This window comes from Rhinatrema bivittatum, chromosome 8 (genome assembly GCF_901001135.1).
Source record: "Rhinatrema bivittatum chromosome 8, aRhiBiv1.1, whole genome shotgun sequence".
NCBI lineage: Eukaryota > Metazoa > Chordata > Amphibia > Gymnophiona > Rhinatrematidae > Rhinatrema > Rhinatrema bivittatum.
Genome location: NC_042622.1, coordinates 158,990,309 through 159,012,602, shown reverse-complemented (window position 1 = coordinate 159,012,602; position 22,294 = coordinate 158,990,309). Strand labels below are relative to the sequence as shown.

Below are 22,294 nucleotides of genomic sequence, written 5' to 3'. Positions count from 1 at the left end.
GTTGTGAAATTGACGATATGGACAGTAGTAGTATAAAGGGGAAAAGGGGTGGAGGATGGGGTATTCTAAGAGGCAGAGTAATAATTTGTTGCTTGTCATATTGTAGGGAGAGGAGTTAGGATTTCCTACCCCCCAGCCTTTCTTTACCTCCTTATTTCACCAGCGATCTCCTTTCTCCTAGAACAAGTAGGATGGTAGTCCTCACACATGGGCATGGAAACTTTTATGTCATAGTTTCTAGAAACTTTGACTGGCACACTGAGCATGCCCAGCATGCCACTATCCTCGCATCTTCAGTCTTATTTTTTCTGCAGAGCTTTCATCTTGTGGTTGTTGAGCTTTGCTCTTTTCATCATTTTTCTACATGTTTTTTTCATTCCCAGTCGATTATCAACTTCCTGCGCCGGGGTCCTTCTTGCTCCTGGTCAGTGCCTCGGTAGGGCGGCCCGGTAAGTTTTTCATCCTTCTCGCAGTCTATTCCCAGCAGTGTGTCGCTTGTCGGTGGCCGCTGGTCATTGACCGCTTGCCGGCTTTTTTTATGGCATCTAGTTTTCGCCGATGCCCGTGGACCATGTCTATCATGAATCCACACGAGGTCTGTATCCTCTGACTGGGGATATTGCACGACATGTAAGTGCGTTGTCTTTGTGATCAAATGATCCCCAAATCCATTGGGCCCGACTGGACAAGATGAGAAACTTTTCTGGTCCAGAAAATCAGATCCATCGACTCCAGCATCAAGGGTGTCAATGCCCAAGGGCCGCAGGGAACCCATGGACATGGAACCTTCATTGTCCACTCCCCTACTGGGGCCCTTTCGGGAGAGAGATGCTGGTGATAAGCTGTTGTCGGTGTCATCCCACTCCAAGACATCAGGATCATAACCGTCTTCCTCGGCTCCAGGGAAAGACCAGGCTGAGCACAGAGGAAAATCCCAGAAGCATTGTCACTGTCATCACATGGCGCTGGGCTCAGGATGGCACTGGCAGTTACCATGATGCCCCCGAAGTGACCACGTGGAGAGAAGGCATCGACCTCCATCGAACCCGGGAGTCCTAGGTGTTCTGATTGATATTGGTGCCAAAGGGAAATTTTGCCTCACAAATCTGCCACATTTTTTTTGAAGGGGTTAATAAACGTGGATAAAGGTGAGCTGGTAGATGTAGTGTATTTGGATATTTGTTTTAAATCTATTTTTCTACGCTGCACCTTGTTATCCCCTTCCCAGTTCCTCCTCCCTGTTAACATGTACTTCCCAAGCCTAATTTTTCAAATGTGAACCGGTATGATGTCTCCTAATACCGGTATATAAAAGTGTTTAAATAAATAAATAAATAAATATTCAAAAGGGGTTTGACAAAGTCCTCATGAGAGGCTTCTAAGAAAACTAAAAAGTCATGGAATAGGAAGTGTGATGTCCTTTTGTAGATTGCAAACTGGTTAAAAGACAGTAAATAGGATTAAATGGTCAGTTTTCTCAGTAGAAAAAGGTATACAGTAGAGTACCTCAGGGATCTGTACTTAGACAGTTATTTTCAGTATATTTATAAATGATCTGGAAAGGTACAATGAGTGAGGTGATCAAATTTTCAGATGACACACAATTATTCAGAGTAGTAGAGTAGTTAAATCACAAGTAGATGATGATAAATTGCTGGAGGACCTTGCAAGACTGGATGTCCAAATGGCAGATGCAATTTAATGTGGACAAGTGCAACTTGATGCATATAGAGAAAAATAACCCATGCTGTAAGTTCACAACGTTAGGTTCCACATTAGGAGTTACCACCCAGGAAATCGTCAGCTCATTGTGCTGCAGCAGTCAAAAAAGCAAACAGAATGTTAAGCATTATTAGAAAGGGAATGATGAATAAAAAATGTCATAATGCCTCTGTATTGCTCCATGTTGAGACCACACCTAGATGATTGTGTGCAATTCTGGTCACCGCATCTCAAAAAAAGATATAGTTGTTGAAGGATATGATAGAAGTCTATGATATCATGAGAAGACTAGAATGGGTAAATGTGAATTGATTATTTACTCTTTCAGATAATAAAGGACTAGCACAATCAATTAAGTTAGTAAGTAGATTAAAAACAAATCGGAGGAAATTATTTTTCACTCAGCACACAATTAAGCTCTGGAATTGGTTACTGGAAGATGTGGTTAGGGTAGTTAGTGAAGCTGGATTTAAAAAAGGTTTGGATAAGTTACTGGAGAAGTCCATAAATTCCTATTAATCAAGTTGACTTAGGGAATAGCCACTGCTATTACTGGCATTAGTAGCATGGGATCTATTTACTGTTTGAATACTTACCAGGTATTTGTGACCTGGATTGGCCACTGTTGGAAACAGATTGTTGAGCTTGATAGACCCTTGGTCCGATCCAGTATGACAACTTCTAATGTTCTTATAGTCTTATATGCAATTGCATCATGGCTCAATACAAAAGCAAAATTATATTTTCCATCTTATTTTCCATTCTTTTTTGGATCATTCCTAACATTCTATATGCTTTTTTGTCTGGCACTGCTTACTGAGCCAAGGATTTCAATGTATTCTCCTCAAGGTCCTTTTCCTGGATAGTGACCTCCAATACAGAACCCAGCATTTTATTTCTGTAGTTAAGATTATTTTTACCTAGAAACATAGAAACATAGAAATGACGGCAGAAGGAGACCAAATGGCCCATCTAGTCTGCCCCGCAAATTTTCTCTCTCATACTTATCTGTTTCTCTTAGCTCTTGGTTCTATTTCCCTTCCACCCCCACCTTTAATGTAGAGAGCAGTGATGGAGCTGCATCCAAGTGAAATATCTAGCTTGATTAGTTAGGGGTAGAAGCCGCCGCAATAAGCAATCTGCACCCATGTTTATTTGTTTTACCCAGACTGTTATACAGCCCTTATTGGTTGATTTTCTTCTCCCATGCCGTTGAAGCAGAGAGCTATGCTGGATATGCATCGAAAGTGAAGTATCAGGCACATTTGGTTTGGGGTAGTAACCGCCGTAACAAGCCAGCTACTCCCTGCTTTGCGAGTGCGAACCCTCTTTTCTGGATGTGTGAAGTATCAGTTTTTCTTCTCCCCTGCCGTTGAATCAGAGAACTATGCTGTATATGCATTGAAAGTGAAGTATCAGGCTTATTTGATTTGGGGTAGTAACCGCCGTAACAAGCCAGCTACTCCCCTCTTTGTGAGTGTGAATCCTTTTTTCCACATTTCCTCTTGCTGTTGAAGCTTAGAGCGATTTTGGAGTCACAGTAAGCCTGTGTATGTTTATTTAATAAGGGTATTGACTCCAGGCAGTAGCCGTCATTCTGGCGAGTCACCCACTCTTCATTGGCAGCCTCTTGACTTTATGGATCCACAGTGTTTATCCCATGCCCCTTTGAAGTCCTTCACAGTTCTGGTCTTCACCACATCCTCCGGAAGGGCATTCCAGGCATCCACCACCCTCTCCGTGAAGAAATACTTCCTGACATTGGTTCTGAATCTTCCTCCCTGGAGCTTCAAATCGTGACCCCTGGTTCTGCTGATTTTTTTCCTTCGGAAAAGGTTTGTCGTTGTCTTTTGATCATTAACACCTTTCAAGTATCTGAAAGTCTGTATCATATCACCTCTGCTCCTCCTTTCCTCCAGGGTGTACATATTTAGATTCTTCAATCTCTCCTCATACGTCATCCGATGAAGATCCTCCACCTTCCTGGTCGCCCTTCTCTGTACCGCCTCCATCTTGTCTTTGTCTTTTTGAAGGTACGGTCTCCAGAACTGAACACAGTACTCCAGGTGAGGCCTCACCAAGGACCTGTACAAGGGAATAATCACTTCCCTTTTCTTACTCGATATTCCTCTCTCTATGCAGCCCAGCATTCTTCTGGCTTTAGCTATCGCCTTGTCGCATTGTTTTCGCCGACTTCAGATCATTAGACACCATCACCCCAAGGTCTCTCTCCTGCTCCGTGCACATCAGCCTTTCCCCCCCCATCGAATACAGTTCATTCGGATTTCCACTCCCCATATGCATGACTTTGCACTTCTTGGCATTGAATCTCAGCTGCCATAATCTTTGACCACTCTTCCAGTTTCCTTAGATCCCGTCTCATTCTCTCCACTCCTTCCGGCGTGTCCACTCTGTTGCAGATCTTAGTGTCATCCGCAAAAAGACAAACCTTACCTTCTATCCCGTCCGCAATGTCGCTCACAAAGATATTGAACAGGACCGGTCCCAAAACCGATCCTTGTGGTACAACCGCTTAAAATACCGCTCTCTCTTCAGAGAGAGTTCCATTTACCATCACACATTGTCTTCTGTCCGTCAACCAATTTGCAATCCAGGTCACCACCTCGGCACTCACTCCCAAGCTTCTCGTTTTATTCACCAGTCTCCTGTGCGGAACCGTATCAAAAAGCTTTGCTGAAATCCAAGTAGATGACATCGAGCGCTCTTCCTTGATCCAATTCCTTGGTTACCCAGTCAAAAAAGTCAATCAGATTTGTCTGACAGGATCTTCCCCTGGTGAATCCATGTTGCCTCTGGTCCATTAATTCTCCTGACTGTAGATAGTTCACTATTCTCTCTTTCAACAGTGACTCCATTACTTTTCCCACCACCGAAGTGAGGCTGACCGGTCTGTAGTTGCCAGCCTCCTCCCTGTTCCCACTCTTGTGAAGCGGGACCACCACCGCTCTTCTCCAATCTCTTGGTACCACTCCTGTTTCTAGGGATCTATTGAACAGGTCACACAGCGGACCCGCCAGAACATCTCTGAGCTCCCTCAGTATCCTTGGATGAATCCCATCAGGCCCCATGGCTTTGTCCACTTTCAGGTTCTTTAGCTGTTCCCATACATTCTCTTCTGTAAAAGGATTTTCATCTATTCCTCTTCCCTCCAGTTTCTTGTTGTGTAAAGATGGTCCTTCTCCAGGGTCTTCTTTAGTGAACACAGAGCTGAAGTATTCGTTTAATATTTCTGCCATTTCTTCATCTCTCTCCATACATTGATCATTACCACCTTTCAATTTCACTATACCACTTTGGACCTTTCTCTTTTCGCTGATGTATCTGAAAAATGTTTTGTCACCATTTTTTATCTCCTTGGCAATCCTCTCTTCCGCTTGACTTTTTGCCAACTTGATTAATTTCTTTGTCTCCCTCAGTTGATACAAATATTCTTCTTTGTGTTCCTCCCTTTGGGAACTTTTATATTTCTTGTATGCTGTTCTTTTTAGCTTTAATTTTGTCAGCCACCTCCTTTGAGAACCAGATAGGTTTCAATTTTCTTTTGCTTTTCTTTACATTCTAACATATAGAGCAGTTGCCTTGGTGATTGCTCCTTTTAGATTGGTCCACTGCTGATCCACATCTCTTTCATTCTCCCATCCTTTTAGTTCTTCCTCAGGTACTTCCCCATTTCCTCAAAGTCTGTGTTTTTGAACTGTAAAACTCGGGTCTTTGTGGTTCTTTTCCCTATTCTTTTAGTGATATTAAACCATATCGTTTGATGATCACTGGTGCTGAGGTGGGTGCCCACCTGGACATCGGAGACATTATCTCCATTAGTGAGCACTAAGTCTAGAATAGCTCCTTCTCTCGTGGGTTCCAACACCATTTGTTTGAACAAAGATACTTGCATGGCATCCACTATCGCTCTGCTATTTTTAGATTCTGCAGATGGGATTTTCCAGTCTACATCTGGCATATTAAAGTCACCCACGATCACCACTTCTCCCTTCTTACCTATCTTATGGATGTCTTCAACCAGATCTCTGTCCAGCTCTTCCTTTTGGTTTGGAGGCCTGTAAACCACTCCAATATAAATGGATGGTCCGTCATCTTTTTTTAGGTCAACCCATAGTGCTTCTTCCTTGCCCCAACTTCCTTGCAGCTCAGATGCTTGGATGTTGTTTCTGACATAAAGAGCCACACCTCCCCCTTTTCTATCCACTCTGTCCTTCCTTAACAAGTTATAGCCTGGTATTGTTGTATCCCATTCATGAGATTCTGTGAACCATGTCTCTGTGATAGCAACAATGTCCAATTCTGCCTCTGTCATTAGGGCCTGTAGATCTGGGATTTTATTTCCCAAACTATGAGCATTTGTGGTCATAGCCTTCCAGGTACTCTCTTTAAGGTTATTGCTTTTCCTGGACTCCTTATGAGACTTTGGTTGAGATTTGTTATTCACTTCACTCATTCCTTTTGCAGTTGTGCCACTGTTGACAGAGTTATCTATCTGAATTAGATTTTTCTTTTGGTTATGGAACTTGAAATTCTGCATGCATTGTGTTTTTTTTCTCATTTCTGGTAACACGTCAATGTTTTTCTCAAGAACTTCATTAGTTTTTAATATAGAGAAGGCTTTTTGTTCTTTTTGCATCTGGTACATTGTGTGTCTCCTTATCACAGGTCTAATTCTACCAGAGCCCACTGTAATCCTGGATTTTAAAGAATTTCTTAATGACCTGTTTGAGTGGGGGGGGTGTACCTGTTGGCTGCCCATCTGTCAAGAATGGGTGACTGTGGGGCCTACCTGAGCCTAATGAATCTCCTTTTCTTGACTCTTGGTTTTTCTGTGATATTGGGGAATTAATTTCTGAGTAATGCAATGTGGGTGTAATACTTGTAATTGAAGCTAATTGAGCTTTAACCTCAGTCAGCTCCTTTTTCAATGTAGAGAGTTGTGCACAAATTGGGCAAGCTCTAAGTTTCCAGATGCTTTCCCTGAGAATACAGGCTCCACAGCAGTTACATTGGATAGTCCTCATTTTGGTAATATTTGATTTGTATTTCCTTGACCTATCAATGTACTAATTTATCTTGCTGCTAATGTTAAGTTAGGCAGTCTTTATTAGAAAACAAGCCCCAGGGGTGGGTGGGTAGAGGGGTAGGGTGAGAGGGAGTCAAACAGTTTAATCTGGGACAAGCTGGGTAAAGCAGGGCACTTCCTGGAGCAATAATAGTCCTCTATTAAATGATCTCTCAGTACTTATGTGCCAATGTTAAACAGATTATAAAGATAGCTCTACAATAAGAGAAATGCAGGTATGCTGAATCTAAAAGCAAACGAATTTGCTTTTATGTGCATCATTTTGCACTTTTCAACATTAAATTTCATCTGCTATTCAGTTGCCTAGGTCCTAGTCTCACAAGGTCTTTCTGTAATTCCTTGCAATCCGCTGCTGTTTTAACATCTTTGAATAATTTTGTATCATCTACAGATTTGATCACCCTACCTGTCATTCCCTTTTCCAGATCACTTATAAATATGTTAAAGAGTACAGATTCCAGTGGTACACTGATCCCTTTGGTACTCCACTAATGACATTTCTCCATTTGGAAAACTGACCATTTATTCTTACCTTCTCTTTCAGGCTTTTTAACCAGTTACTAATCCACAACACTGCCTCCTTTCTGAAGACACTGTAATTTCCTGAAGAGTCTGTAATGGAGTCTTTGCCTTCTAAAGTCCAAATGCACTATATCAATTGGCTCACCTTTAACTACATTTTTTTTATACTTTCATAAAATTCTAAAAGATTGGCAAGACAAGATTTCCCCTTGCTAAAAACATGTTGTGCCTTCCTCATTAAACCATGTCTCTCTATAAGGCCAGTGTTTTTGTTTTTAAGAATGACTTTTGCCATTTTGCCCAGCACTGATGTCAGAATCTCCAGTCTGTTGTTTCTCAGATCACCCCTAGAGCCTTTTTTAAAATTCAGCATCACGTTGGCCATCTTCCAGTCTTCAGGAATTGTGGCTGTTTTTAAAAAATTACAAATTACTAATAACAGGTTAGCATTTTTATGTTTTTTTCTTTTAGAACTCTGGTGTCGATACCATCTGGTCATGGTGATTTTTTTACTAGGTTTTAGTTTGTCAGTCTTGTCTATTATATCCTCCATTGTCACAAATATGTTTTAGTAATTCAAAATCTCCATCATTAAAGTATGCACTGGTTTACAGAGCAATTCAGATTTTGCAAACCTGACAGATCCACCAGAATGCAGCATCAGGCAAAACTACATACACCCTCGCCTAAACTCATTAAACTTGTCTCCACTAGAGAACGCTCACTCTCCATAGCAGGACCAGTCCTTTGGAACAAGATGCCCCCAAGTCTCCGCCAGGAATCGTACCCCAAGAAATTCAAACAGAACCTCAAGACCTGGCTTTTCAACAGGCATACTCTTGATCTTCATGCTCCCTCCTCCCCCCCCCCTGTTAATCACTCATTATTTCGGATACTCTGGCACTTATCGCTTAACACCCCCCTTCAATATAAATTCTCTGGTAGTACCCTCCCCTGTTAGTTCACCCTGTATCCCTATCCTTTAAATGCATTCTCATTAACTAGTTTATGTTCTGTACATTTTTGTACCCTTATCCATTATGCAGTTCCTGTTAACTTATGTACTCATACTCATTATGCAGTTCCTGTTAACTCATGAAGTTGTAATGTTAGCTGTTGCTTTTGCTATCTCTTTCACGTGTCTCTTGTAAAGCTCGTTACTGCATTATGTATTATTGTAAACCGAGGTGATGTTCCAAACGTGCTGCGGTATTATAAAAACTCTTAAATAAATAATAAATAAAATGTTTCAAGTGTAGGTCTATTCCAAATGTCCTCCTCCGAAAAGACAGAGGCAGAAAATTCATTCAGTTTTTCCACTTTTTCCTTGTCCTCCCTGAGCACCCCTTTTGCCCCTTGGTCTACCACATGGTCCCAATTGGTCTGCTGCTCTTAGCGTCCCACACATTTTTATAAATAATCAAGCTTTCTAAACTGTCTTCCTACCAGTGAAAAGTGGAATGGAGAAGTAAACCGAGACTATTTCATGGAACGTGCCAATGATGCAGCTAATGTAAAATGTGTCTGAAAACACCCCATGAACAAATCAAGACAAAGATTCCTGAGAAGAAAATGGCAGCAAATGAAGATTGCAATAAAATGGTGGCAGTGCTATCTGAGGACATGCTTCAGCAAATATCAAAGCACGTGTCGGTAGCTCTTGATGATAGATTGAACAAGTTATAATTCGCCATGGAGGAGCTTAAAGAAAGCTTTGAAAGCCATGCCAGCCACTTGGATGAAGTGAAACAGAGGGTCGCAACGCAGGAAACTGAGCTGGAACAAGCGAGCAAGCAAATTGCAGAGTTGCAGCAGACAGCACATAATTTACTGGAAAAAGTGGAAGATCTCGAAAATAGGAGCAGAAGGAACAACGTTTGCATTGTGGGGGTACCTGAAAGTGTGAAGGATGATGATTTGGATGACCTCCTAGAAAATTGGGCCACTATGCTGCAAGCGGGTTCGAGTAGGCATCGGATGCAAGGAAAATGATATACCAAGGCCCATAATCTCAAGAATTCTCAATTGGTCGCAAAAGGTTGAACTGTTGCACGCCTATCGGAAGGCTGCATCTCTTGAGTACAAAGAAGGCAAGATGCTTATCTTTAATTATTACTCGTCATATGTTGCTGCATAGAGGAAAAGTATGATGCCTGTCTGTATGGAATTGTACCGCCGAGGATTGTTTTGTTTTACTCCGCAACAAAATTTAAAATCTCTCATTAAGGCAGGAATTTCTTTTTTTACTCTGCCACAAGAAGCTAAGTCCTTTTTGGAGAAACTAGACGCAGAGCCTATGGAGGAGAGAGTGGAAATGTAGTAATCAGCAATGTTTTGAGTCTCAAGATGGCATTTTTGATGGCTGCAAATTTCAAGTAGGGGATGTGTTGGTGAACATATGGTTTTCTTTTTTGAATATACACAAGCCATTAGTGTATCCTGGCTTTTCTCCAAGTGGGTTCTTGGTCTCTTTTTACATAAAGGAAATAACTTCTAGATTCCTCTGTTTCAAAAGTACAAGGGAAGAGCTACAATAACTGTTTCTGAGCCTCATTTATTTTTGGATGGCAGCGAAAAAGGAGGCGACTTTATAATATATTTATTTATTTAGATGTATATTCCACTTTGCACTTTTTTCAGTGCTTCAAAGTGGATTACATTCAGGTACTGTAGGTATTTCCTTATCCCCAGAGGGCTTACAATCTAAGTTTGTACCTGAGACAATGGAGGTCACAAGGAGCGACAGCGGGACTTGAAACGTGGTCTCCTAGTTCATAACCCACTGCTCTAATCACTAGGCTACTCCTCCATGTCTAATCATGTGATAATACAACATGATTAGACATAATCCTGCCCTAAAGTCTTGTTTCTTAAACTCTTTTTTCCTCTCTTTTATTTTTTATTCCTCACAGGTCTTTTGTTGCACATTGTCTAGTGCTTTCCTAATTGAAAGGAAAGATATAATTCATTATAATTGTTTGTTCCTATAAAACAATTGGGGTACCACATGTGCATATCTCAGCTGGAAGAGTAGTGGATGTTGAGTATTGTGGTCTCTTGGGGCAGTGAAGTGGTGACTGAAGGAGGGGATATGGAGGGGAGGGGGATGTAAGGTGGGAGTATGAGTGGTTGTATGAATGGAAGTTTCATAAGGAGGAAAAAGTTGGATTCACATTGTATAATAATTGTGGGAGAAGTCATTACTATAAAGAAAGGAGAACAGTAGGCTACCTTGGACTTGGGGGGGGTAGCTGAAGAGACAGACACATAAAGATCAATCTCTTGTAGTACCTGATCTGATTGCAGATTGGGAATATGGGTAAGCTGAATATTATTTCTTTAAATGTAGATGGCATCCGCTCCCCAATCAAGCGCAAGAAACTTTTTACTATATTTCAAAGATTGAAATCGCAGGTGATTTTTATGCAGGAGATACATCTCGATGATACGGAGCATTCCAAACTAAAAAGAGATTGGGTAGGTCAATATCTTTTTACCTCATACAATAGACATCAGAGAGAAGTAGTATACTTTTCCATAAGCAGCTCCCATTTGTGGTAGACACTAGCTTACATGAAGAAGGTTGATATGTTGTTGCTAGCTCTCCATATGTCCGAAAACTCGCGTTTTGTAATATTTATGCACCAAATAAATATTCTTATGTTTTTTGAGAGTATTGTCAGTAATCTTCTTCAGCTGCCAGAATACCAGTCAATCATAGGTGGTGATTTTAATGTAGTAGATCGGCTATAGATTGTAATCCAGGTAAAGTGGTCAGAGATATCATCACCATGCATGGAGCTAAATATATGTGTGCAGAATTAGGTCTCCTCAATATCTGGAGAGTTATGCATCCAAGGAAGGGGTTAATAAACATGTGGATAAAGGGGTTAATAAACATGTGGAGGCTTCTAAAAAAAAAAAAAAAAGTCATGGGATAGGAGGCGATGTCCTTTCGTGGATTACAAACTGGTTAAAAGACAGGAAAGAGTAGGATTAAATGGACAATTTTCTCAGTGGAAAAGGGTAAATAGTTGAGTACCTCAGGGATCTGTACTTGGACCGGTGCTTATCAATATATTTATAAATGATCTGGAAAGGAGTACGCTGAGTGAGGTTATCAAATTTGCGGATGATACAAAATTATTCAGAGTAGTTAAATCACAAGCAGACTGTGAAACATTGCAGGAGGACCTTGCGAGACTGGAAGATTGGGCATCCAAATGGCAGATGAAATTTAATGTGGACAAATGCAAGGAGTTGCATATAGGGAAAAATAACCCTTGCTGTAGTTACACGATTTTAGGTTCCATATTAAGAGCTACCACTCAGGAAAAAGATCCAGGTATCATAGTGGATAATACTTTGAAATCGTCGGCTCAGTGTGCTGCAGCAGTCAAAAAAGCAAACAATGTTAAGAATTATTAAGAAGGAAATGGTTAACAAAACGGAAAATGTCATAATGCCTCTGTATCGCTCCATGGTGAGACAGCACCTTGAATACCATGTACAGTTCTGGTCTCTGCATCTCAAAAAAGATATAGTTGCGATGGAGAAGGTACAGAGAAGGGCGCTACCAAAATGATAAAGGGGATGGAACAGCTCCCCTATGAGGAAAGGCTGAAGAGGTTAGGGCTGTTCAACTTGAAGAGAGAGCTGAGGTGGGGATATGATAGAGGTCTTTAAAATCATGAGAGGTCTTGAATGAGTAGATGTGAATCGGTTATTTACGCTTTTGGATAATAGAAGGACTAGGGGGCATTCCCTGAAATTAGCAAATAGTAGAACAAAAACTAGTTATGGAACAGGCTAGAACTGATTTAGATGCACTATTGTTTCAGAGAGCAGCTAAATTCTTATGATACTACCTTTATAAGTTTTAAAATATGGGAAAGATCATGGCGAACTTAATAAGGGTATGGGGACCACGTTCTTTTATAACAGGAATTAAAGACAAAGGGGGTTAATATTGGGAATTCAGAGGGTTAATACCGGGACCCACGGAGTTGCAAAACAACAAAGCTTGAATTCTTTATTTCACATTTATGAGACTTTGGGGACGAATAGTGGTCTTTTTAGCTACCTGGACTTCTTCACAAGCAACCTGGAGATGCCAAGCTATATTATTTCTTATGAGACATGTTTAAATTACTAGTTTTAGGCTTCTGTCCCTCCCGACGCAGCCAGAGAAGCAAAACACAGTCCGTGTCAGGGGACCTACTTGTATTTCATTTACATAACCTCTACTTATTAAAGATTGATGTTGCTTGGCACCTGTTATATTGATTTCATCTTTTGAAGTTTAAGGAGACTTATTGACAAAGGTGTCTGCTGGAGACTTATATAATCACTGAACAGTGATGTCATAGGGGAAGGGCTGCGGCAATTTCCCACCGCGGGCCTTTTAAATCTGGAGGAGAGGCGCGCTTGCCTAGGAGGGGAAGCCAGGGTGCAGGTGAGTCGGCGGCATACCAGCTATGAGGCAGCATGGTGGCAGCAGCGGCATTCAGCCTCAAAGGAGAGAGGCCGTGGTGAGGAGCCGGCGGCACAGGGGCCACGGAGACAGGTAATAGCTGGCAGCTCAGGACTGCGAAGAAGGGCGGCGGCGGCGGCTCCCCACTATTACCAGGAGGCCATGGGTTGATGCGACCACCAGGGTGCGGTGCCGGGTGAATGCGGCTGACCGCAGGTTCCCATGGTCGGTAAGGTGTAACAAGCTGGCTATCTTTAGATAGTCTCTTAAGGCTGGTTGGCTAGCTATAGTTAGCCAGCTATCTTTTCGTAGTCTCCTAAAGTTAGCCAGCTATTGCTATTCTAGCTAGTCCTGTTCACAAAACACAATAAGTGGCTAAACATAGCTAGCTAGCATTGAAAATTCACTGTAACATGTTATGCTTTTTCTCCATCCCAATCATTCCCCAGGAACACTTACTTTTAAAAGTGGTTAAATATAGCTTCCTGCTGAAATGTGTGGCTATATTTAGCTGCTTTTCAGTGGCAGTTTTATAAAATGTTAAGTCTTGCTGCCTAGCTTAAAACTGGGCAACTAGATTCTTTTGAAACTTGACCCCCAAGTTAATGCATTGGAACACTTATCATAAAGTAAGAGACTAGATACCTAAGAACAATTATCTTGAAGAGAAGGAACCCAAGATGTAATCTGAATTCATCAGTTAAAACATATGTTACATTTGGTAAAGTGAAAAAAGACAAGGACACTTCTGGTTATGCTCTGAGCCAAAATGCCGTGACAGGCTCAGCTCCTGCCGGGCCTACTCGTTCATCGCATTCAGCACATGATTTTTTTGCCACAACAAACAAATATGTCTATGCCTAAAAATTCAGGCCAGATCTCCATACCAGCTTTGTGGGCAGACAGACGTTCTAAAATGAGGAAATCTTTAAAAAGTTTGGTACATGAGACTGACAGTATGGCTGCCCTGCAACCGTCTGATGATGACATGGATGATTCACTTATTGATGCGGCTGGCAGTAAGAGCTCAGCCATCAGCCTTCTTGAGGCCTTTGCTACTAAACTTAATGGTAAAATTAGACACTAGGCAAGGGATCATGATAGAGAAATTGCCCAGCTTGTCGAATCCTTTCAGAAAAACTCCATGAGGCTAGATGAAATCGAAATGTGTGTTTCTAACCTGGAGGATTTGATTACTTTCATGCACACTAGGACTGAGCGGATGCAGACTTCCTCAGCACTCAAACTTGACAATCTGGAAAATCACTCATGCCATAACAATTTGCAGATTATTAGCCTCCCTGAAAAATCAGAGGGTTCTGACCCTGTTTCTTTTGTTGCATGCTGGCTCTCTGATTTTCTTGGCTTGGCGGGTGTATTGCTATTTTAAATCATGCAGCAGTCCTATATGTTTAAATATTAAGTCATTGTTTGATTTCCAGCAGAGATATATACAGCCATTATTATGTAACAAATGTAACAATGATTAAGAAAGATGCATCACCAAGAAATATCCTACAACTATATAAAACAATCGATTACTTCACTGTAACAGTATTTATAAACAGTTACCTCATCATCCCGCTATTAGCTTCAGATTGGGAAGTCCCCAGTATGATCGAGCAGGAGTCTCTGTTATGGGGAAAAAAACCCGGGCAGCGCATCCGCTTCACAAGTGAGACTTCTGTGGGTCCCAGGGAATCCCCGATCTTTATAGTGCTGCACAAACAAATGTGTGTGCGAAGAGAAGGCAGATGTTAATCTAGGCAGGGGCGAGTCTCAGTCCCAGGATGTTGGCCAGACGTCCAGTGGCATAGGTCATCCTCCCCGCCTGCAGCAACATCCTCAACTGTATACACATGTGCTATTCAGCATGTACAAGGTGACTTTCCATTACTTTGAGACCTTGAAACATCAGAGCACATTAACCCTTTATCTTACAGCGGGGAAGAATGGTGTCATCAAGATTGACCGTGAGCATAGAATCATGGCCCCCGTTTCGGCATGCAGTGAACGACCACGTGCTTTGATCATTTGGCTTCATAATTTCCAGGATAAATAACTTATTTTTAATGCAGTGTGCACCGTGGGCAATCTGATATATATCAAGGCCATAAAAAATGTTCCAGGACTTCCCCTTGAAGCTGCAATGTCAGCGGCAGGCCTTTAATGCAGTGATGCACGAGTTTTGAAACTCTGATGCATGCTGTGCTCTAATTTACCCAGCAAAGCTGTGGGTAACAATTCACAATAAAACTATGACCTGTGTCATGGTCAAGGAAGCAGAGAGGTAACTCACAGATATCACTGAGGATTCTCTGCGGCCAAGTTCCGCGTAGTCGGTGTGAGTGTTATTGTCTGCTGCGATGCCATCCTTTGCTCGGCGGGAGCAGCTTGTGTGTCATGCCAACAGTACTTGAATGGAAGGCCCAGGTGTCATCTCCGTAAAGTTTCACCCATCTACAGCACCTCCTTAATCTTTGAGTTAATATGGCTAAGTATCCTTTTTTTGTTTTTTTCCTATAAAGGGAGATTTGATTTGCTTCTTTTTCACATGCCTACCAGGTTGTTTGTTATGGGTGCATGACTATAACTCATTACATGCATTGCCAGCTGGGTCACTCGCTAAGGACTGCCTCAACAATCCTTCTTGTCCATGATAATCATGTTGGCTTTTCTTTCTCTTAGCTTATGGGCTGCTTGTACCTTAGCAGGCCTTTGTTCTATATTTGCATGCAACATCTTTGTTTTTGGGTCCAGTTCCCTAGGCTCGCTCCTTAGTTCATCACAATTCATGTCACACTGCAATGCCTTAGATGTGGAGCTTTATGGTCAATTCAGGGAAGATGGAAACAACATTTTAGAATATTTCTATACTTTATGGTCTCCATGGATAATCTTCATAGGCATTTCGGCAAGCTGAGTGCTCCTACAACAGTATAATTTGTCTGCTGGACAGACTTTTGTTTTTAATTTTGTTTTTTTCTGTTTTATGCTTTGGACTCCCTGGAGGTGTGATGACGGATATATATTTGATATATTCTTGCTGGGCTGTTGTGGTTGGACGCTGGGTTGAGCAAAGGATTTGGGTGGGGGGTGGGCTATGGGCACAAGTGCAAGGTGTTGCATATTGGAAAATATAACCCTTGCTGTAGTTACACAATGTTAGGTTCCATATTAGGAGCTACCACCCAGGAAAAAGATCCAGGTATCATAGTGGATAATACTTTGAAATCGTCGGCTCAGTGTGCTGCAGCAATCAAAAAAGCAAACTATGTTAAGAATTATTAAGAAGGAAATGGTTAACAATACGGAAAATGTCATAATGCCTCTATATCGCTCCATGGTGAGACCGCACCTTGAATACTGTGTACAATTCTGGTCGCCGCATCTCAAAAAAGATATAGTTGCGTTAGAGAAGGTACAGAGAAGGGCAATCAAAATGATAAAGGGGATGGAACAACTCCCCTATGAGGAAAGGCTGATGAGGTTAGGGCTGTTCAGCTTGGAGAAGAGACGGCTGAGGGGGGATATGATTAGAGGTCTTTAAGATCATGAGAGGTCTTGAACAAGTAGATGTGAATCTGTTATTTACACTTTCGAATAATAGAAGGACTAGGGGGCATTCCATGAAGTTAGCAAGTAGCACATTTATTTATTTTTTATTTATTTATTTAAAGTTTTTCTATACCGGCATTCGTGATACAATCACATCATGCCGGTTTACAGATAACAGGGGGTGTAAAAAACAGAAAACATTGAACATGTGTATATAAAACTGTAAAGTTACATTAAAACAGGTATTATCAAACTGGGGGAAGAAGAGAGTAAAGTGAACTGTGCGATTAATTAATTACATTATGTAGTAGTGTCTTATTGGAATAGTTGCTGTTCATCAGTTAGGATCTGGGAAGGCTTGTTTAAACAGCCAAGTTTTAAGCCTTTTTCTGAAAGTTAGTAGGCAAGGTTCTTGTCTCAGATCCGAGGGAATAGAATTCCATATCGAGGGGCCGGCTGTGGAGAAAGCTCGGTCTCTAAATGTTAGATGGTGTGTGGATTTGGTTTGGGGAACAATTAATGATCCTCTGTAAGCTTCTCTTATGGGTCTAGTGGAGGAATGTCGTTTGAGAGGGATTTGTAGATCGAGTGGAGCATGGTGTTGGATTGCTTTATAGATGCTGGTGATGGACTTGTGAATGACTCTGAAGTGTATTGGCAGCCAGTGAAGGTTTTTGAGGATGGGGGAGATGTGATCTCTTCTCCTGGTGTTTGTCAGTATTCTCGCAGCCGAGGTTTGGAGCATTTGAAGAGGTTTAATGGAAGCAGAAGGGAGACCAAGTAAGATAGAGTTACAGTAGTCTATCTTAGAGAAGATTACTGCTTGAAGGACCATTCTGAAGTCTTGCACATGAAGGAGAGGTTTGATTCTTTTCAGGATCTGAAGTTTATAGAAGCCTTCTTTTGTCGTTTGTTTGATGAAGGATTTTAAGTTGAGATGGTTGTCGATTGTTACTCCTAAGTCCCTAGTTTGAGTAGTGGGAACGTTGGTTGGTGGATATAAAGAGAGGTTACTATTTTCTGGGGAAATGAGAAGGAGTTCCGTTTTAGCTGTATTTAATATCAAATTTAAACTAGCGAGAAGGAGATTGATCTCTCGGAGGCATTCTTCCCAAAATTCCAGTGTTTTAATGATGGATTCTTTAATGGGGATCAGGATTTGCACATCGTCATCGTATCGGAAGTGTGTTAGATTCAAGCGGGTTAGGAGTTGGCATAGTGGGAGCAGGTATATGTTGAAAAGCGTGGGGGATAGGGAGGAACCCCTGTGGAAACTCCCAGGATGAGGTGTAGTGGAGGGATTCTTTATTGTAGATTTTAACCTTGTAGCCTCTGTTGATGAGGAAATGTTTGAACCAGGAAAGTGCAGTTCCTGTAATTCCTATGTTTGATAGTTGGTTGAGGAGGATGGAGAGGTTAATGGTGTCAAATGCAGTGGAGAGATCTAGAAGAATAAGTAGGAAGGATTTGCCTTTGTCAAGCCCCATAATGATGTGGTCAGTCAGGGATATGAGGAGGGTTTCCGTGCTTAATGCTTTACGGAATCCGTATTGTAAGGGGTACAGTATTTTGTGATCTTCGATATAGTGGAGAGTTGTGTGTTGACTCTCTTTTCCATGATTTTGGCTATAAACGGAAGATTGGAGATTGGGCGGTAGTTGTTGGGATCCTTTGGGTCTAGATTGGGTTTCTTAAGGAGCGGTTTGAGAGAGGCTATTTTGAGGTCGTCTGGAAAGAGTCCCCATGGTAATGAGCAGTTAATGATGTCAGCCAGTGTTTTAGAGATGGTGTCTGGTATTAGCAGGAGAAACTTTGTTGGGATTTGGTCGAGGGGGTGGGAGGAAGGTTTCATTTTCTTTAGTAACAAATGGATCTCTGAGGCAGAGATGAGTTCGAATGATTCGAAGGAAATTCCTTTGTTTAGTAGCTGAAATGAATTAGTGGGAGAGGCGGTGCTAGGGGGTAATCAGGTTAGAAGGTTGGAGATTTTGTCTTGGAAGAATAGCGCAAGTTCGTCAGCTTTAGATTGTGCTTGGTCAAAGGGGATATCTGGTGCATTGATTTGTGTCAGGTTGGATACGTAAGCAAAAAGAGCTTTCACATCGAAGACAAGGTCGTGGATCTTGTGGGCATAGTAGTCCCTTTTGGATCTTAAGGTGGAGTTCCTGTAGTGATGGAGAGCTTGTTTGTAGGCGGATAGAGTGTTGGGGCAGGGGGGCCTTACGCCATTTATTTTCTTTCTGCCTTAGGTTCTGTTTGAGTTTGTGAAGTTCGTTGGTGTACCACGGTTGTCTTTTTGAGGAGTTGGAGTTTTAGTTTTTTTGTTGAGAGCGGGCAAAGTTTATTAGCTACTGCCTCCGTGATGTTGCTCCAGGAAAGGACGGCTGCATTAGGGTCAGAAAGGTCTATGTGTGGGAGTTCTGAAGCGAGCTGGGTGTTGAGGTCATCTGACGAGCAAGGTCTTCTGTAGTGAAATGAGGATTGCGAAGGGAGAGATTTCCTGGTTTCAGTCAGAGTGAAGGTGGTGGTGATTGAGTGATCTGACCATGGGACCTGAGTGCATGTAGGGGGGGAAGCGTATTTGATTCCAGAGTTTACGAAGATGAGATCCAGAGTGTGGCCCGCTTTGTGGGTGGGCTTGTTGACGATCTGTTTGAGGCCCATGGCTGAGAGGGCAGTGAGAAAAGCCTCGTAGTTGGAAGTGAGAGTAGGGTTGTCGAAGTGCAAGTTGAAATCTCCTAGGATTAATGCTGGGGATTCCAGGTTCAAGTGTGTTGCAGTTATTTCTACGATGGGGGAGGCATCTTATTCAAGAAGGCCCGGTGGGGCGAATACAAGGAGAACTTGAAGTTGGGCAGTTTTGAAAAGTCCTATTTCTAGTTTAGAGTCAGACTTTACTGGGATTTGGGAAAATCCCAGATCTTTTTTTGTTGCCAGCAGAATGCCGCCTCCTCTTAAGACTAATCGGAGAAAATTCTTTTTCACTCAACACACAATAAAGCTCTGGAATTTGTTGCCAGAGGATGTGGTTAGTGCAGTTAGTGTAGCTGGGTTCCAAAAAGGTTTGGATAAGTTCTTGGAGGAGAAGTCCATTAACAGCTATTAATCAAGTTTATTTAGGGAGTAGTCACTGCTATTAATTGCATCAGTAGCATGGGATCTTCTTAGTGTTTGGGTAATTGCCAGGTTCTTGTGGCCTGGTTTGGCCTCTGTTGGAAACAGGATGCTGGGCTTGATGGACCCTTGATCTGACCCAGCATGGCAATTTTTTATGTTCTTATGTTGATGTTTTTTTGGCTAAAATAGACTCTTTCACCTCACCTTTTAACCATGACGGTAATAGTTTTGCCTTCCTTCCATCTTTCTTAATGTGTGGAATACATATGGATTGCACCTCTAGGATTTTATTTTTAAACAATGTCCATGCCTGTTGAACACTTATAACTTTTGCAGCTGCACCTTTCAGTTTTTTTCAGTTTTCCTCATTTTATCAAAGTTTCCCTTTTGAAAGTTTAGTGTTAGAGCTGCAGATTTACTTATTGTCCCCCTTCCAGTTATTAGTTTAAATATGATCATGTTATGATCACTGTTGCCAAGTGGCCCCACCACCGTTACCTCTCTCACCAAATCCTGCGTTCCACTAAGAATTAAATCTAAAATAGCTCCCTTTCTTGTTGGTTCCTGAACCAGTTGCTCCATGAAGCAGTCATTTATTACATCCAGGAACTTTGTCTCTAGCAAGTCCTGATGTTACATTTACCCAGTCAGTATTGGGGTAATTGAAATCTCCCATTATTATTGCACTGCCAAATTGGTTAGCTTCCCTGATTTCTCTTAGCATTTCATCATCTGTCTGACCATTTTGTCCAGGTGGATGGTAGTATACTCCTATCACTATACTCTTACCCAACACACATGGGATTTCTACCAATATAGATTATTTTGATCATTTAGTCTCTTGTATGATCTTTATCCTGTTGGACTATATACCCTCCTGGACATAAAGTGCCACACCCCCAGCAAGTTGATCCTCCTTATCATTGCGATATAATTTGTACCCTGTCCCATTGGTTATCCTCCTTCCACCAAGTCTCTGTGATGCCAATTATGTCAATCTCATCATTTGTTGCTATACACTCTAACTCTCTCATCTTAATTCTTAGACTTCTGGCATTGGCATACAGACATTTCAAAGTGTGTTTTTTGTTTGTATTAACAACCTGCTTTTCAGGTATTAGGGATAATTCGGAAATCATTAGCTTCAGTGATTTTTTACATATAGGCACATGGACTATGTTTGCTTCTAATGGGAACCTCTCTGTTGGGATGCCCTAACTCTCCTGTTTCATTAGTATCCTTCAAGGATACATTTCTCCAAACTATGCACTGCTGAGTGTCTGTTGGCTTTCCCCCTTGTTCTAGTTTAAAAGCTGTTCTATCTCCTTTTTGACAGTTAGTGCCAGCAGCTTGGTTCCACTCTGGTTAAGGTGGAGCACATCCTTTCGGAAAAGTCTTCCCTTTCCTCAAAAGTTTCCCCAGTTCCTTACAAAGCTGAATCCCTCTTCCCTGCACCATCGTCTCATCCATGCATTGAAACTCTGGAGCTCTGCCTGCCTCTGGGGACCTGCACGTGGAACAGGATGCATTTCAGAGAATGCTACCCAGTAGGGCATTTAAGGTTCCCATGGTCAGAACTGCAAGCAGGCCAAGGCAGCAGAGGATTCTGGGTGAGTCATAGTCTCCATGTTGGAGACTCAAGCACACATATCAATTATTGGGCTTCCTGCTTCTCCTTCTTAAAATTCTGGTTTGGTCTTCGGGATGTGTCCTGGTTGCTCCTGGAGCATTTGTAAGCTGATGAAGCTGACCTGTTTTATGCTACCTTTTTTTTCTCCTTCTTCCCCATTGGGGCAAATAGAAATAATCCCATATTAGCTCATATGCTTTGTGTCTGGAGCCAGTTGTTGAAGTACTTGGGCTTGGACAAGGAGACTGTCCATTAGCTCCTGTTTACAGTAATGCCAATATTTCTGGCCACACTTTTTCTATGGCACTTCAGGAATAGAGAATGGTTTATACTGCATAGCTGTGGGAGGATGGGGGTTTTCACATTTTTGAGTCCCTTAGAGAGAGGAGTTTGACTTCTCTTTATATACCCATGCTAATTATCAACAATTAAGGCATGTGCTGGTGAATATTATGTATCTTTTCACTCCCCCACGCCCTCTTGAGGGATGGGAGAATTTTTTAAGTGATCCTGATTTCTCCTCTAAAGGAATTACGGCCATCTATTGAGGAATTCTGTCCAGTAAATTTGGGACTGAGACTTCATCAGATTTGATTAACAAGTGGAATGCAGACCTGGGCACAGTTTTAGATGCTTCTAAAGGTATCTGGTCATCTGCTCACCGTAGTTCCCTATGTCAGAGACTGATCGAGCTAATGGTCTAGTTAATGCATAGGACATATTGCACGGCAGTGTTTTACTCTACATTTTCTCCAGGTGCTGACACTATGTGCTAGAGAGGCTGGTACATTTATACATATGTGGTGGCACTGCCAAGGGATAAGCCAATTCTGGAAGGGTGTCACTTAAGACATTACTGACATTCTGGGCCTTTCAGTACACACAGTGCCACTGACTGGCTTGCTGGGCCACTAGGATAGATCTCATCCCTCATAAATACCGATGTCTTGTTGGTTATTTGCTGTTAGCAGCCCAGTACACTGTTGCCATTTTTTTGGAAACGCAACCTGTGTAAGACACACTGGCAAGCACAGGTACATGAGATTGCCAATATTGAGGACTGCAATATGCCCTTAAAAATGAGCAGTATAAGCATAGTCACGTGGGATATATATTAACAATACTGTGCAATTGTAACGCCATAATAGTTAGTTTATACTTAATC

General features: G+C 41.8%; 1 protein-coding gene across 17 annotated transcripts in view; it reads left to right on the top strand.

Moving 5' to 3' along the window:
- ZNF618 (zinc finger protein 618) overlaps nucleotides 1–22,294 on the top strand; it is a 638,793-nt gene that overhangs the window by 595,147 nt on the left and 21,352 nt on the right. The window lies entirely within an intron of this gene.